Source organism: Berghia stephanieae, chromosome 4 (genome assembly GCF_034508935.2).
Source record: "Berghia stephanieae isolate SIO BIC M18660-M18661 chromosome 4, UCSD_Bste_1.3, whole genome shotgun sequence".
Taxonomy (NCBI): Eukaryota; Metazoa; Mollusca; class Gastropoda; order Nudibranchia; family Aeolidiidae; genus Berghia; species Berghia stephanieae.
In genome coordinates, this window is record NC_088363.1 from 20,027,147 (window position 1) to 20,046,455 (window position 19,309).

Below are 19,309 nucleotides of genomic sequence, written 5' to 3' on the forward strand. Positions count from 1 at the left end.
TGTATTAAATTGATCAGCCAAAAGAACTCTACAACACTGTCATGATTTTCAGTTTTCTTTAAATTGTGTAATTTACAAAAGAAATCTGAATGATAAAAGTGCTGGTTGGATCGTAACGAATGTGACGATTTTCCTATGGTTGGTAAGGAGAGGGTTAAGCGTCAAACGTACGGTATCAAATGCTTGTTTCCCTTGGATGGAACTCTTGATTATGGGAAAAGTACTTTCTTCGAGATCTTGAAACCTAGTTAGCCAATCACCGCTGGGTGGCAGAGGTGTCAGATAAAAAAATTCGAACTGCACTCGGGATCTCTACCTGTCTCTTTGCTTGGGAGGTGAGTGCTCTACCAACTGAGATAATATCTGAACTCCTCTCTTATGAGTGCTCAAATTGATATTACGATATTATTATGTTTTGGTAGATCGACTCAACAGGCAGAGAGAGAGAGAGAGAGAGAGAGAGAGAGAGAGAGAGAGAGAGAGAGAGAATGTGTCCTTTTTCAACTGATTTATTACTTTACAAGAGAGAGAGAGAGAGAGAGAGAGAGAGAGAGAGAGGGAGAGAGAGGGAGAGAGAGAGAGAGAGTGAGAGAGAGTATGTGTCCTTTTTCAATTGATTTATTACTTTACAACATGTTAAAAACTCATATCCACAGAGAATAATATTCTTGTAGGAGTTCTCTTTCGCAAAACCAGCTATTGCCATCTGAATCTGATACGCTGAGACTACATCGCGCTTCTGTTATCTTTAATACATCTTAACAGCAATACTAATTCATACTTGCTATCTCTCCACATATTCCCTCGATAAAAGGTGCACTATTTAGAAGCTGCACAATCCAAGCAGGAAACTCTATTATATTATTTTGCTGATTATATCAAATTGTATAAATATCGGACACACTGACATGAATTTTCGTGTTTTTTGTTCCTGTTTTTGTATATTTTTGTTTTGTTTTTGCTTTTGTTTGTTTTTAAGAGGTTATTTTTTTGTTGTTTGTTTGTTTTTGTTTTTGTATTTTTTGGGGGAGGCGGGTTTGCTATGGTCTTTTTTGTTGTTGTTTTTGATTGTTTTGTTGTTTTTTGTTGTTGTTGTTTTTTTTTTTGTTGTTTTTTTTTTTGGGGGGGGGGGGTTCCTTTTTTTTCTATGCTTGTTCTGTTTCGTTCTGTAGTTTTGGGGGTTTTTTTGTTTGTTTTGGTTTGGTTTGGGTTCTGTTCTTTTATTGAATTCATATCGGTTTCGAATTATGGAAATCCCATCACGATAGAAAGAGGATCTCTATACTCAATATTTATGTTTTAAATTATATTTGTTTTCGCCAAGTCTTCAATGCCACAAGTATCATAATTCATTCCAATGAAAAGGCAGATTTACTCTTTAAGTTTTAATAATAATATTTACATGGCTGCAGTCCAAATCACGCTTTGCTAAAAATGAATGTTTATTTACCTACAACTTCGCGAAGTTCCAGGTTTGATTGTTTTTGTCAATATGAGACAATTTAATTGATCGATATTTTGTACGACGAGTTATCTGGCTCAAACTTTTAAAACGTGTTTTTTTTTTTTTGGAGGGTTGTTTTGTTTGTTTGTTTTATTTTTGTTTGTTTTATTGTTGTTCAGAGTACAACAGAATTCGAGCTGTTTTTTGTTTGTTTGTTCTTTTTTTTTATCAAACCATTCTTTGTCGATCCATCATTGAGACAAACTTATAACCATAATCTAAGTCCATTTATTTTCAGATCTTTTATTGAACCTATTAGATATTCGTTTATTATATCTGGTCAATGTTGGTTTTTGTCTGTTTGTTTGTTTTTGTTTGTTTTATTGGGGTTTTTTTTTGGGGGGGGGGGGGTTGGTTTCTTTTTTTTTTTTTTTTTTTTGTTTTATTCCTTCCTTAAATCATATACTGCTTAAGATGTCAATCTGATAGACGAATGACCCTTTCGATAGTCATTTGATCCTTATCCTATTTTTAAATGGTAAGGAATGGTACATCTCACCGTCTTACTCCCCCCCCCCCCCCCTCCCCCCGCCCTCCCCCTTGTGATATCTGAGACAACGTTTACCTCTGCCCGAAAGTGCTTTGCGATAGTGTAGCGTCGTATTCAAAGATTAACAAACGATCGATGATGTTTTTACAATTTCACGTTATAGTATGGGGGATAAGCCCCGTGTCATAGGTCGTATTACTTTCAATAAAATGCCCATCTTTCCCCCAGTTTTATTCAGACGTCTCTCAGCCAAGTGATTGTCAACCTTTTTCTGTAATTATACACACTTTCAACTTTTACTTTAAAGCTTATACATCTCTTAATGGGAAAAATAAATATGATATCAAAATTAACTCAATGTGTTTATATATATATATATATATATATATATATATATATATATATATATATATATATATATATATATATATATCGTTACTTGCGTCTTTGTTATTGTATTTTTTTTTTTTTTGTTTTTTTTTTTTGCCATCCGCGTTTATGAATAATTCTCATTAAACTGTATTCACCTTCCTATAAACGTTCATAGTTGCACAGTTTTGTGTGGTGGTCAATTCTTCTGGATGGCAATGTTATGAGTTTCTTGGCCAAGCGCATAGCTCCTATCTTGAAGAAATTACACACAGTATGATGTATAGTTTATACATATTCAATAGGCGTCAAGTCTTTTCAGTCAAGCCTAGTTATTTATTCGCATGTAAGCGTAACAAAACAACTAAATCATGATCTTTTTAAAATTTGTTTTTATCTTTTGTCGTCTTTTTCATAAGAATAGCGATAATTATTAATGTTTGCCTTTAGAGCCCATCGAATCAGTAGTCTACACCGGCTTTTGTGACGTAAGAAAAAAAAAGATCAGCAAGTATTATCCTTTCTACTCTTTGGAAGAGACTTGCTCACCTCAAAGTACTCCGTTTCCAAGAGTGAGACATATCACATGCATTAACCCGTTTGAATCAAGTGTGAATGCGAACGTTGAAGTCGTTAGTGTCTTATCTGTTCTGTATGAAATCCAAATTAGCTATCAACATGGCTACCCACCAATCTGTTCTCTGGTCTCCCCTCATCATCCAGTTTATCTAAGCAAGCAGCACATAGACTGCTTACCTAAGGACAAAAAAAAAATGCGATTTAGACCAGCTCAATCCACAACGTTCGTATGTAGTTCGGTCTTCAAACTTGAGGTTTCTACATAACGAATAAGAAAAGGAAGGAAGGAAGAAGAAGAAGAAGAAGAAGAAGAAGAATCCTAGTTGTGTAGTCTCTTTTTTGTTCGGTCTATCCGTCTTTTTCTTCCCTCTATTTATTCATTTTTTGTCAGTGATCATCCAGCAATTACACTCTGTCATTCACTGACTCAAACCAAGCGGACAAAAACGATTTTTAAAAAAATAGTCAATGAAAGTTTTCTACATTTTGACCAGATCTCTTACACCTCACATGATATTATATTAACCGATAAATCAACGTTCTTTTTTTTCAAAAAAGAAAAACCACAAACCGCGAAGTCTCGGGTTTAACATTGTGATCAAGTTTTTAGTCATTAAATAAATCTACATAATAATAGGAAGTAAGTTTTGTAGTCATCATGTGAAAAGTCAATTCTGTCGTACTCTGGAAAACCCAAATTTAAAAGTTTGGCCAGAAAACTCGTCCTTCAAATATCGATAGATTTAAATGACCCTCATCTTGGCAAAAACTCTCAAACCTGGGACTTCGCGATGTTTTCTGGCCAAATTTTCAAATAAATGTTTTTCCAGAGTACGGCAGATTTGTCATCGTAATCGTAAGTCAGAATTGTCTTTGGTGTCGTCACACTAATCCCTTCGTGATTCCTATCTCTTTGTCCCCGACCTTTAATCTACCTTATCTATGTCGCTAAATCTGTCACTGGCAGTTATGATAGGCCTTCGATAGGCTAAGGCATGGATTGAAAAGCAATACTGTTACACTTTCTTGTAAAGCATCTCTTTGTCATTTACTGGAATTTTATTTTGTTTGCTTTGTTGAGAGTAGACTTTATTTTGTAAGAATTTGACTGAGGTCTTCTTAGGAGAATCCCGTGCTTCGGGTGATCTCAAGCTAAGCGTATTGATAGTTTGCGCTTTGAATCTACTTCCCTTCCCTATTTGAATCAAACCTCTTTGTCTTACTTTATTTTCGGGTACTTTTAGTTGTAGAATATTTTTTTTTCTATTCAAATCCTTCCGTATTTGCAGGCGCCGATATTACCAAAAATTGTAGCAATCGCCGTAAAATGCTTAAAAGGAATATACTGATGGGTTTTTGATTGAGTTTATTTTTTCTCCAGGCCAGTGCTTCAGTAATTTTTAATGGAGAGCAAGCAATAGATAAACTCCTAGATAAAGTGGTTTAATACTGTGGTATACATAATGTATTCATTTTTATTACACATCTTTAATAGTGATCGAAAGAGCTTTCTTGTATTGTTGTTGTTCATTTAAATGTGTGCTTTGTGTCCTTTTCGACCATCTCTCTTTGTAACCGAACGCTAGAATTTGTTTAATTTTCGCCATCATATTTGCTCAGTGATTATCATCATCATTGCCCTTTTCACCTGCGTCAGGATATAAGCCACAGACAAACAGATTCCATCCTTCTCTATCCTGAGCTAACTTTTTTATCGATCCTTGTCTCCAGTTTACCAGAATTTCACGTGAATGATTACCGCTTTTACTGTTTTCGTTATTGGCTGAGGAAGGAAGGATTTTGAATCGAAACGTTCTGTGTTAATCCATTGTTAAAGCTGTTATATTTATTTTTTGGAAAATATATGTATTGATCAGAGTGATTGAACACGTACGTTTGATTGATGTTGTATAGGCCCTTGAGACAAAAAGATAAGACTGACGAAAACAAAGTCAGTCAGATAATTGTCTGTAGACTACAGAAATACTCTGATACTGGGTGGTTCACAAAACCAATCTATTGTCTCAACAATGTTGTCATTGAAGTTAAAAGTCTAATATTTGCCATTGTTATCTTTGACTATAAAATGTTGACTCTCCTATCAAAAGAGTAGAGGACGTAAGCAGAGATAGAGGGAAGAAAGGAGAAGAGGGATAAAACCAAAGAACGAAGGAGAGTGGGAGCAAATGCGGAAGATAAATAGATAGATAGAGGGATAGATAAAGACAGATAGATAAATAAATAGATAGATAGATAGATAGATAGATAGATAGAGAGTAGATAGAAATGAATAGATAGATAGATGAAGATAGATAGATGATAGACAAATAAAATAGATAGATAGATAGATAAATAGATAGATAGATAGATAGATAGAAGGATAGATAGATGATAGACAATAAATAGATAGATAGATAGATAGGTAAATAGATAATAGATAGATAGAAGATATAGATAAATGAATCGATAGATAGATAGAGAGAGAGATAGACAAATAAATAGATAGATAGATAGATAGATAGATAGAGAGATAGATAGATAGATAGATAGATAGATAGATAGATAGATAGATAGATAGATAGATAGATAGATGGACAGATAGATAGATAGATAGATAGATAGATAGATAGATAGATAGATAGTTTGATAGAGTATTGTTTGGAGGCACCAGAGTTGAGTATCCGCATCAAATTGAACAGAAAAAAATTTTCAGTCCATCCCATCAGATGATAATAATTTCTGGTTTAAATTCATTCAGTCCCTATTTGATGGTATGAGTGTAACGTCTCAGACACCAGTTCAAATAAATAATAATATATGTTTTCTGACAAATGATTTCATTTCGATGCATTTCGATTGTCATTTTTTTTCTGGGAGGGGGGGGGGGTAGTTTATTTACGATCCCAGGTCATTAAATAATAATATACGTTCCACTGACAAAAGAGTGGTGTCCAAATCGTTTATTGTGTCTACCGTTTCATTTCGAAACCTTTCCATTCTCGCTGATTTTTTGTTGTTGTAATTCTTGTCGTTATTAGTTTGTTTTTTTGTTGTTGTTTTTTTTTACTTGTATGTTTACGAGCCTTGGTCATTCTCACGCCTTTATAGCCATTACCATCTCGGGTTTTGTTTTACATGTTCTATTCATCGTTTTTTCCTCTCATTGGGTGGAAGCCCGAAACGTCTACACCATTCCTCTCAATTCATAATCTAGGGATTAAATTAACTTTTTCGAGATTCAATCAGCAATAATTTTACGACCAAGACCAGGCTTCAGGCTGCGTTTTTATCACTCCGACTTTCTACTTTAACAAACAACAGCAGACGAGGCCAATAATATTTGTAGCCTTGTAAGGCAGCCGTACCTGTGACACCACAAGAATTTTAATGACCTCATTTTAAGTGTATCTGTTCTCACCTTTGCCATTAAAATTTATTATTATTGTTATTGTCAGACGAAACGGTGATACTTGCCCTTTATTATTATTTTTGTTGTTGTTATTATTATTATCATTATTACCCTTTATTATTATTTTTGTTGTTGTTATTATTATATATATTATATGTATTATTATATTATATATAGTAGTAGTAGTAGTAGTAGTAGTAGTAGTAGTAGTAGTGTAGTAGTAGTATAGTAGTAGTAGTAGTAGTAGTAGTATAGTAGTAGTAGTAGTAGTAGTAGTAGTAGTAGTATAGTAGTAGATAGTAGAAGTAGAGTAGTAGTAGTAGTTTTGGGAATAGAAGTGAGTAGTAGTAGTAGTAGTAGTAGTAGTAGTAGTATAGTAGTGTAGTGTAGTAGTAGAGAGGAGGAGGAGGAGGAGGAGGAGATGGGGGAGGAGGAGGAGGAGGAGGAGTTGCTGTTGTTGTTGTATCCATTTGCATATGGCTAGAAAAATAGGTGTTAGGGGCTATTTATCAAAGGACTCAATTTTGCGCCGCAAACATCAGGACTTGAACCCAAGACCTAATCGTCAGAAGCCGATCATATCACAAGAGCTCAAAGTCGCGCAATTCGAACGAATTCCTTTTAATGTACAAAATCTGTGTGTGTCTGTCGAGTTTATCACACACAACATGTTGTATGGACAATGGACACGCGCTTTAAGTCTTGTGTAAATATAATATACTGTCGTGTTAATTGAGCTTGTTCATTTCTTATCATCGTTATCAAGCTTTTCAAATGTCAATGTGTATAGGTAGATATCTATATTATCATGATAATTGCTTTCACGAAATTAGATTGACATTGCGTTGGTAGACAAATAGCATTGTTTGCATAGACATTATAATGTTATTATTATTGCCATCACTTCCAGATTACTCAGATGTTTATCTGATCCACACTTCCTACAACGGCGTCAGAACTATGGACCAGTTGATAGTGAAGTTAGTGATCACTCTGTATGTACGAATCCCACATAAACAAACGTTGTTAGTTATATTGTGTTCATAGAGGAGCTAGTATTTCATTATCATTGTTGGTTCCAATCCAAAGTAAAGAAGATTTATTTACTTACACAATTTTATGAGAGTCATCGGTAAGTACTTTGTTCGCTTCTTTCCAAATTTAATGTCGATGCTATGCGATTAAGTAAAATACTCGCAACATCTGCCAACCAGATTAAACAAACAACATTACGCATACAATGTGTGTTACCTTTAAAGTTTATAGGCTGATTGAGACAGTTTATCGAGAACTATTCACCTGGCGGTCTAAAAACAATAACAAAGAGCTGAAGGAGTTCGAGCTTATTACTTCTCTAATTTAGAAAAGCTTTTTATTATTTTGTTTTTTTAAGACTTAATTTGGTCCATTTTAAGGACAATTGAGCCATTCTGAATAAGAGAAGGAATTTTTCAAATGTTACCTGAACGCAGTTTTTAAGTTTATTAGACGACCTCTTTCATTTAATCAGTAAACTGCTGTAGTCTGGAAAGACTGCTATTTAGAAATTTGGCCAGAAAACTCGTCCTTAAGTTATCAATTGATTTGAATTACCCTGATCTTGGCAAACTCTCTTAAACCTTGGAATTTAAAAAGCCCAAAGTTTGAGAGTTTTTGGCATGAAGTGGGTCATTTTAATCGATCGATATTCGAAGGACAAGTTTTTTGGCCAAATTATGTTTAAAGTTTAAAGTGTGTTGTTTTTGAGGGGTTTTCTGAGTACGGCAGTATTATGCCAGATCCATTCTGATTTACTCTTACAAAACGCGTTTGAAAAAATTATATTGACCAGAAAACTTGGACCTCAAATATCGATCGATTAAAATCAACGTGTATCTACTTGTAGGTCTGGTAACTCGAATTCTTATGGGCCCACTGATGTACTGGAGGTATTTTCAAAACAACGCAAAATTGTTTCCATTTAAACAAAATGTGAAATCGGGCCCATAATGGCGTCCGACTATGAGACTTGCTAATAAGTGCACATCGACTAATATGAATCCCAACTCTAACTAAAATAAATATGAACATTTATATAGCGCTTTTCTACGGATTTACCATACTCATTGCGCTTCAGAATATTTCATTTATATCCTCAGAAGGCCACGTGGAACTATATTTCCATTTCCTACCGTACCAGTCGCCTACTGTGGCCTTGTTATACTAATACCCTTAAAATATCAGTTACTGTCTAAGCCAAGTTCTCATTAAACCTTAGTTGAGTGGGGTATAGTGTGTTAAGTGCTTTACCCAAGGGCCACTGGTCACGTTTAACATCGCTTGACTTTGCTGACAAGTTGAGACGCCGCATCGTTGAGTCCCCGAGCCTCACAGCATGTGACAGTATGGTTGTATTGATATTGTGGTTATAACTTGAGTACAGTATATTTGTTTTTCTCGAAGCCTTTCAATGCAAATATTTACTAGATATTTAAATATATTTTGTCAGGTGTTATTTGAATGAAATTGATACATTGATACAAAAGCTTCAGTGAAGTGTCTGTTCAGCTGCGTACTAGTTAATAGAGTCTAAATTGTAATTGAGAGGATAGATTAAATAAAATGTTATCATCCTTTCTTGTAGTAGTAGTAGTAGTAGTAGTAGTAGTAGTAGTAGTAGTAGTAGTAGTAGTAGTAGTAGTAGAAGTAATAGTAGTTAGTATAGTATAGTAGTAGTATATAGTAGTTGTATAGTAGATAGTAAGTAGTAGTAGTAGTAGTAGTAGTATAGTAAGTAGTAGTATGTAGATAGTAGATATAGTAGTATTAGTAGTAGTAGTAGTAGTAGTAGTAGTAGTAGTAGTAGTAGTAGTAGTAGTAGTAGTAGTTGTTGTTGTAGTAGTGTTGTATGTAGTAGTAGTAGTAGTAGTAGTAGTAGTATAGTAGTAGTAGTAGTAGTAGTTGTTGTAGTGTAGTAGTAGTAGTAGTAGTAGTAGTAGTAGTAGTAGTAGTAGTAGTAGTAGTAAGTAGTATAGTTAGTAAGTATGTAGTTAGTAGTTGTGTTTAGTATAGTAGTAGTTGTTGTTGTTGTCGTTGTCGTCGTCGTTAGTAACATCGTATATATTTATCAGTTACATACACACGTAATGAACAACCATAATAATATTATGAGAGCGTTCAATAAGTGATACAACGAAACTCTGCACATCTATTTAGCCGTGTGTATCAGACCATTTGGGATTAGCGGTTAATAATGAACAGCATTCATTTACATACAGGTAGGGCGCATGTGAAACACAATTATCGTATTGATGTATGCTATAACATTGTCTATTCAGAGATGACATTTGAACATTTGTTTGTTGGTGAGCTCTAAATGTGGGCAAACTCATTTTATGAGGCCTTCATGTCCATCAATAAATAGTACGTGAATGGATCAGTGAAGTTAAGAACTGATGGAAAGCAAATTTTAGTAAAACAAGAGTTTGATACGAAGAGTAGCAAATAATAATTGTACCCAATAAGTTTTGCTCCTGATAGTATGCGCTTAGCTAAGAAGCTCACAACATGGCCATCCGGAAGTCTAACTGACCAACACATAAAACGGTGTGTAATCTTGAACGCTTATTATCTGATTAATGCAGTTTAGTGATAATTACTCATAAACACGGATGGTAAAAAGCAATAACAAAGAATTGAATGTCGTCAACTTCGTTATATCTATAAACCAGGCCTTTGTTATCTTAGTTGGTCAAACGTAAGTGATTAAGTCGAAAATCAATAACTCAAGTCTATCGATAATTCTTCCGTCTTCTGGTATCACATTTTTATGTGTAAAAGTTTGTCTTATAACGACCTCATGAAATTATATCCAACAATCACTTTATTGACAGCCTTATTCCGAACCAAAGAAAACTACCCTTATACCAGATCCCGCAGTTACGAGTTTACGCGAAAACAGCCTTATTTCGAACCAAAGAAAACTACCCTCACACCAGATCCCGCAGTCGCGAGTTAACGTTCATCTCAACTCGTCTTTCCCAAGCACCATTCGAATATAGAATTCCCTAATGGAAAATAGGTGTCAGTGCATGACATAATCTGTCGGAAGGTGAAAATTTTGGATTTGCATTTTAGTCTTTATTTGAATAAATCGGGTGATTTTTCATGACGATATGGTCAGATGTATGGGAAAGGTATCAAGTCACTTTTCTCAAATTTCATACTTTTTCAACTTGACAAGCTGTAAAAAAAATCGTTAGAAGTGAAATTAAGATTATATATTTCCCAAAGATGCACCAAAAAGGGTTGATTTATTCATTTATGACAAGAACTCATTTTTTAAATAAAAATTGACCTTCTAACTAAATTTGGCAATATCTCAGTTCAAACCTTTTCACCATCCAACTGATTATGTCATTCATTGTAACATATTAATCAAAAGTATTAATGGCTAAATGAAACTCCACCGAAGTATGGCCAAAAATCAAAATAAACGCGTCACCATGTCCATCTGTCATCACCAAACACTCAAAGTCGCGATTATGTTTGGCTGCACGGAATTGCGACTTGTATGATTGAAGTTGAAATACGATATTATTAGAAACGATTCCTATCTCAGATGTTATAATCTGTTATGAACACCAATCATTGCAGATACAATCTTTAGGGGCATTCAGGTTATAAAGTGTGTGTAACAGACTGTGACAAAGTCAATGCCAGATCCACTCTACGGTACTCTGTAAAAACACGGATTTAAAATTGTGGCCATAAAAACTCTTCCTTCAAATATCGATCGATTAAAATGACCCTCATCTTGGCAAAAACTCTCAAACCTAGGAACTCGCAAAGTCCCAGGTTAGAGAATTTTTTTTTCAAGATGAAGGTCGTTTTAATCGATCGATATTTGAAGGACGAGTTTTATGGCCAACATTTTAAATACGTGTTTTTCCTTCGTACAGCAGCACTGGCATGAAGGTGGCAAACATGAACGTTATGTGATAGGCATACAATAGTCGGGTGTCTCGATTACCAATCATTACCTGAGCCACAAATACGTGTAGACTAATTGCAGGTGTCGCCATCAGTTAGTTATGACTGATGATTTCACTGTGGATAAAAGTAATACGTCCAGATATTATGACTTCTTGGAAATTTCTTTATTATGAATACAGGTTTAAAAAGTGATGTGAATTTGTTTCTAACAGACAGACTAACCTCAGGATAAGTCTGTTCTAATAAGCTTTATTTTATCTTCTCTGTGATGTGTTTAACTCTAATAGAAGGAACGAAATTGACGTCACTCGGCTCTTTGTAATTGTTTTTAGACAGCCATTTTGGTGATTAATTCTCATTAAATTATATCAATCAAACTATAAACGGTCACTGTTACACATAGCTTTAAGTGGTAGTTCGTGATATCCGGCTGACGGGTGTTCTATTTTGCCAAAACGCATGGCATCAATAGCTAAGGCAGTTGTAAACATGAGAAGATGCTGAAGTCATATCAACAGTGATTCTTTTAAATCACCATATTAATGTCTTTTTTTTTCAATCAACTCAATTTCATTTCAGGATATTCAGTTCAGTAAGTATGTTTATGATACTTATCATCAATCTTGTCTTAGATATGTCTGGTATCTTAAAATACTATTATCTTCCTAAATGGTGACTGGCTGTTTGTTTACATAAATAATGTCAGTAAAATAGTCCTGTAAATATTGACTTCGATGTCAGAACGTTGTGCATTCAAACTCCCTACGCTATGTAAATTATGTTTTCTTAAAACTATGAATGAATAATTTTTAGTTATGCTCGTTTTATTTGATTTGAATATAAGTCTACGCCAATTTTAGGTTTAATTTAGGTGTTATATCTCTATCTATCTCTATAATCCCAGACCTACCAGACTCAATTTAATAATTTCAAGGCAATTATTTTGTGTATTATTTTTTCCATGACACGCTTCAGCTCTTTTATTTTATGTTTAAAGCGGCATATCGCCTCCGTGATTCTTTCGAAAACATTTTAATTTTTGATACGTTTTGTCGTCGCCTTAATCAGTTAATTGCAGTATTCTGGAAAAAAAAATCGTTTTTAAACATTTGGCCAGAAAACTTGTCCTTTCATTTTATATCGATCGATAAAAACGACCCTCATCTAGGCAAAAACTCTCAAACCTGGGACCTCGCAAAGTCCCGGGTTTGAGAGTTTTTGCCAAGATGAGGGTCATTTTAAGTCAATCGATATTTGAAGGACGAGTTTTTTTGCCAAATTTTTAAATACGTGTTTTTCCAGAGTACGACAGTTAACTGGTTAAAGACCTCGTTTCTTATGTTATAATTTCATAGTCTAACAAATGATAATAATAATAGTTCTACCAGTCTATCGAGACCTTTTCGTATACAGCTTTGTTGTCTTTTGGTATAATATATGGTACTTCCCTTCGGACCGATTAGTCCCTGGTTCGAGTCTCATTTGGGACAGCGCAAATTTGAGTCCTAGGAAAAGCTTCTTTGATCACATACTCTCATCGCACTCGATGTAAAATAGGTATCCGGTCGGTACAGCATTGCTTTTGTCAAAATAACATTTCATTTTGTTGTTGTAATATAGCACCTTACAAGCGTTGTGTATATAGTCGCTCTACATGTTAACTGTTGCTGTAGACCAGGGAACTCATATCAAGTGCTTTCAGATCATTAGCGGATGTTGCCTTTTAGAAGAACTCAAGCATTTTTTTAAAAGTGATACTAAGCTACGATAATCTGTGGACTGTAAAAAGTAATAAACAGAAATTAATAACAGCTTCAACAACAAAAATAAAGAGCAAAATACCAAACATGGAATGTTTCGGGACCAAAACCCTTCTTCAGCCAACTACAAAAAAAATAACAATGTAAAGGTTCCGTTTTTGGTAGATTGTTCTCTTTCTTTCAGCTGTTATATTTATTTTTGTCTATAACACTATATTTTAAATGGTAATATTAATTATAAAAATCATTATTATTTATCGATTCTCATAACACTCATTTTTATCATTGGCAAATTCTATATCATGGTCATGATCTTTAAAGGAAATCCATACATTCTTCCAACAATACAAATATATTATAAAAGGTATAGGACGACGCATCTGGATTTAAAAAACAAATGTGGGATCATCGAACTGCACCCAGCCATATTTACCGGGTAATAATGGGGCAGCACACAAAGTAAAGCACTCCTTGATGTTGTGTATAAATACGTTTGGAGCTTAGACTAAACACTTGATATAACAATTTTATCAACCGTGCGGTTATAAGAAAATTGCTAAATCTACGCTGTAGTGGATGATGGTCCCGATAGCTCAGTTGGTAGAGCACTCTCTTCACGCGCAAAGGGACCGAGATCGATCCCAGATGAAGTCAAGTATATTTTCTGACCCTCCCCCCCCCCGCACTCTCCTAATCCACCCCTGTTTCCAGCAGTGATTGGTAGATGGGTTTATTTAGTCTTGGCTGGAAAGTACTTTGTAATAGACTGGTGTCTATCTAAAGGGTAGTAAATGATTCCTTTTATTCGTTTCACGCTTTAGAAACCAGGATGATAAACTTTGGCTGCATTCTACTAATGACTCTGAAGGACTAATAGGTAATGAATTCATTCCCAAGAGAAGTTTGTCTTTAGGGTCAATTCTAAGGGAAGACTAGAAAGACCCAAGCGCAGCGCCACAAAGTGAGCTAGGCGATGGACTTGCCCAAGACCAATAAGCGCTGCGGGTGGTCGAACTCGTTACCATTCGGGTACAAAGCAAAAACCATTTCTCTGAGCCACACTGCCTCATAATACCATTTTAAGATGATTGGTCACATTCGTTTTTCTGTTTTTCTTTGATTTTTAAAACTTTTTTTCTGTAAACCAACATAATAAGTAAATAGCACCATAATGCAACGAAATAATATCGGATATAACGATAAGCCGCCTCATTTTCTCCGATCTTGTTGTATCCGAAGTGAAGTTCGCACTGTATTTGCTTCTTTTTCCCCAACGTGTCATAATATTTTTATACGCTGATCTAGTTAAAGTACACTAGAAAATGCGTCAAGATCACAACATTGCCCGAGTATCGACCACCAAACCTGTGTAACATACTTTAGTCTGTTTATCATTAGTGGAACAACTCACAACGGAGCAAAACAATAACAAGCCTGAGACTCATCGCATAACTATATGACACACCCACAGACAGACAGACAGACAGACAGACACACACACACACACACACACACACACACACACACACACAGCTGTTTATTTCAAAAATAGATTATGAAGAACGTATCAGTCAATTGTGTTCGTGATTCAGATCAGCCATGCAAATCGCCAGGTGAGATTACGGTAATAATAAAGTCTCGATCTTGTCATTCATATAAATAAACTCGTCTGGTGAGATCAGAGGGCGATTGATACTTTCTCCGACTGTGAATAGTTTGAAATTCCGTAAAGTGGACTGAAATTTTATGTTTAAAATTCCGTTAAGTACGAAATGTTATATTAAATTCGTTAGTGGAGAATTTTATGTTTAAAATTGCGTTAAGTGGACTGAAATTTTATGTTTAAAATTGCGTTAAGTGGACTGAAATTTTATGTTTAAAATTCCGTAAAGTGGACTGAAATTTTATGGTTAAAATTCCGTTAAGTGGACTGAAATGTTAAAAATTCCGTTAAGTGGACTGAAATGTTTAAAATTCCGTTAGGTGGACTGAAATGTTTATAATTCCGGTAAATGGACTGACATGTTTAAAATTATGTTAAGTGGACTGAAACGTTTTAATTTACGTTAAGTGGACTTAATGTTTAAAAATCCGTTAAGTGAACAAAGACAAAGGAATATATATGTCTGTGTTGTGCGTATCAGATTCTGATGTGTGAAGAAGTCTAGATAAAGTTGGATGTTACACTGTTTAATTTGCCAACATGAGGTAAAGTGCATACAATTTATTTATGATTAATTTATTGTGGCAGAGTTCTGGGATATAGCAATTCTGTGTATTTGATATTCACTTGGTTTTGAGAAAGTCATTGATATTAGTTGGGTTTTTTTTAACTGTTCATTTTTTTTTTTTCGTTTTGTCTGTTTTTTGTGATTGTTGTTGTTATTGTTGAGTTGCTGTTGTTCTTGTTCTTGTTTTTGTTATCGTCGATGTCGTTGTTGATCTTATCTTTGTCATCTTACTACTTTTTTCAGGGGGGAGAGGGTGTTTATTTTCGTCTCTTAAAGCATGTATGAGCCTTTCTTCTGCTTGTTATATATAATTGATAATTTTGTCTTTTTCATTATTTTTCAGTTTCACAGCACCCTTGCACGTAACTTTAACAAACGCGCTTTATTTATTTCAAGTGTAATGCGTCATAGCGGTTTTCGTCGTTCATTATAAAATGAGATCGTCCAGTTTTGAACATCATAATTTGTGACCCACCACTTCACAACGGTTCTATGTCGGTGTGATGTTAGGGCTGAAAACACATGTGTAGTAAATTTTTTTTTAATTTTGGAATAAATTCATCTGTTTTAAATAAATAAATAAAAATTATTTCTCAACGTAACAAAATCCCACATTTCACATTTCTGGCTATTTTAACTCTAAATTCACCTTTTGACATCTGGTTCTTCCAGATTTTATACCATTTTGAGAGGATATTTCACGTTATGCCCATGTCCTTTCTGTGTACTAACAAAACATTTTTTTTTCGTATAAAATCTTTTACTTTAACTGACGATCTTTAAGTCAGGGGGTGCCGATAAATCAGTTGGTAGAGCACTTGCTTCACAGGCAAATTAACCGAGGTCGATCTTGGGTGAAGTCGATATGTTTTTGGACCTTCCTGCCCACACAGCCGAGAGTGGGTAGCTGGGTCTGTTAGATCTGACGGAAAGTACTTTGCAAAAGACTAACGTCCTGTCTATAGGATAGCAAACAATTTCTATGGTCCGCTTCACGCTATTGAAGCCTGGATAAGGAGGACTACTCGATCTTCAAGTGTCTCGGGTTTCGATATGTTATTTACAGGACTGATATTTCAAGATAAGGTCGCTGGACAAAAATATGAGAATAAAAATGTGTTTTATTTTCAAAGTGTGAACTGTGACCTTGGGGAAAAACATTATAAACATATTGTTTCTCCTAGAGAACTCACCCCCCCCCCCCCCCCCCCCCCCCCCCCCCATCTCTTCGATCTAGAACAGCGTTATTGTTATACATGTGTAAGACACAATTGCCTTAAAGGTCTGCATGTGACGTCTTGGTATATTATTTCTAAAAGTTCGTTGTAAACCATAAGACATGAAAATCGCAAAGCGCTCAGAGCATGGTAGTAAAACGTGGATAAGTGTTAAATAGGATATGTACGCTTTTTATGATCGCATTTTCTACACAAACATGATTTGATCTCTTCGTGTCGCTCGGGACGAATTTTGGTGCCATAATGTTTTTATAATTGGCTTTTTTTGGGCCAGGTCGTAAAATGAGTGTATAGATAGAATGCGCTTGGCCAAGGAGTTCACAACATTGCCATCCGGAAGTATAACGGACCAACACACAAACTCTGTGTAACCATGAACTTTTATAGTCTGGTTAATACAGTTTAGTGAGAACAACTCACAAACGCGGATGGCAAAAACAATAACAAAGGCCTGAGTGACGTCATCTGCATACTATCTATACAACCGTAGCCATCGTTATGTTATAGCCTGATACTGAAATCCAAAAGGACTGGCAGTTTGACGTCATTAGTGAGTTGTCGTTAGTAGGGCTCATGGAAACAAGTCATTTCATTGGTTGAACTATTGAATTCAACTCACGATTTGTTTTCTTTTGTAGCAAAAGACTGGCATTTTGACGTCATTTTTTGGTCAGTATCAGGCCATAACTTTACGAAGGCCACGATACAACCCACTGTCGGGTTTTTTATTACCTAAAGAGGCCTTGGTATTGCCCCAGCAAGAACGAAAACAAAACTTTTCTTTTTTTATAATCCGTGCTACTTCTGTTATCCTATCAATATTATGGTATTGTCGTTTTGTTTATTCATATTATTATTGCACTATTAGTATCATCATCATCATCATCATCATCATCATCATCATCATCATCATCATCATCATCATCATCATCATCATCATTATTATTATTATTATTATTATTATTATTATTATTATTATTATTATTATTATTATTATTATTATTATTATTATTATTGTTAGCCTATTATTATTATCGTCATCATCATCATTACTATTATTAGTATCATCATTATCATCATCATTATCATCATCATCATCATCATCATCAGCAGCAGCAGCAGCAGCAGCAGCAGCATCATTATTGTTATTAATGGTCATACATAATATGTATTTTATATAGGAATTGAATTTTCGAGTTTTTAGACACTAGCTTATAGCAAGATATTATCAGGTGCCGTCACCATGGAATTCCTGACAAAAATTATAGATAATCCTTTGGACGGACTGGAATTTCCCATCTGATCAGAGTAATTTCAATAGAGATTCGGTAATCTTGCCCAAGGAAATGAAATTAAACTACGGATATGTCTCAAGCAAATGGCTGTTCTAAAAAAACTGTCGTATTCAAAAACGGTATTGTCTCGCCTGAACCTATCACATAAAATTCATCTTAACCTTCCAAAACATATTCACATACCTACATATTTCTTATCATTTTAACATTATTATTTTTTAAAACTGACCATTTATTTAGCGCACTATCCACCAAATGTGCTAAAAACGCTATGCAAAAGGATCCTGGTCAACAGCAACACTTAACATCTAGAACAAGACATGACGCCTGTCAGGCGATGTATTACAATTTTTTTTTTTCGGAAATAGACAACGCTGTCCAATGCCAGTTACTCATTATACCCCTGATTAAAATCGTGAGAGAATGTGAGTTAAAGAGCCTTTTCCGAGAACACAAACATGCGCCACACGAGCAGGACGGGACTAGAACCCATGACCTTCCGATGTGAAAAAGAGCCCAAGTCCATATCTAGTTAATTCCGCCATAATGTAGCAATGACTATGAAAAATGTTTTTGTCTCTTTTTGAGGAATTTTTTATCTAAAACCAAAGCCCTATCTCCACTGAGTAAAAATATTTTTGAATTTTGAAAATCCATTCATAAATAAACAAGTTATGCAGTTTCAAAGGTGTCATTTATTTGGATGACCCGCAAAGAGGGAAAAAACGCGAAAATATGGGACGCTTTTTCGGCATTTTTTTCGACCTTTGGTTGTATCTTGCGTAATAATTGTATTAAAAGATTGAAACTTGAAGAGCAAATTAGGATGGTGTTTTGTAAAATACGGGAAAAGTACTCGTCATATTCATATTAAATTTTACAACCAAAAAGAAGAAATGTTCATGTATTACCTTGTCAGCGACAAAACCTCCACGCCCGGTAGTTTTAGAAATATTTTACTCCAAAGAGTAAAAATCTATTTTTAACGGTCTTCTGGTAATCGCACGAGTTTTTTCGCTTGACATAATCTAAAATGACCTTTTTTCTAACTGTGTGCCAACTTTCAGTCATATTCATCGATAGCATATACGAAACGGCTTCGTCCCATATTTTGACGCGAATTCGGGCACTTCGTGAGCGAAAAAGAGGCCCAAAGATTTGTGCGGGATAGTCATTACTACATAATGCCAGAATTACACGGTGTGCCACATATTATGTGTGGGTGTTTTTCTGAGTGTACTTATATATTTTGTGTATGTTTTTTTTTTTTTTTTTGATGCTATAAGTTTAGGAAAAATACTAACAACATCCGCCAGTTACATTGTGTAACGTTGAACGTTTATAGTCTGATTGATAGAATTTAATAATAACTAATCATTAAAATCGAGGTCTAAAAACAATAACAAAGTGCTGAGAGACGTGATGTCAATTTCGTTCCATCTATATACAGTGAATGAAGC

At 34.8% G+C, this 19,309-nt stretch overlaps 1 protein-coding gene across 4 annotated transcripts in view; it reads left to right on the forward strand.

The window, feature by feature from the left end:
* The window catches only part of LOC144970188 (uncharacterized), a 60,612-nt gene that overhangs the window by 4,910 nt on the left and 36,393 nt on the right, over positions 1-19,309 (forward strand). The window contains exon 1 of one of the 4 annotated variants that reach the window (XM_078909570.1): positions 7,290-7,483. The exons of 1 other annotated variant lie outside the window; for it this stretch is intronic. The gene's annotated coding sequence lies outside the window, so the exon portion shown is untranslated. Of the gene's footprint in view, positions 1-7,289; positions 7,484-11,392; positions 11,918-14,765; positions 15,294-19,309 lie in introns of those variants that run through there. 2 more of the 4 variants (XM_078909573.1, XM_078909569.1) reach the window with 2 other exon arrangements.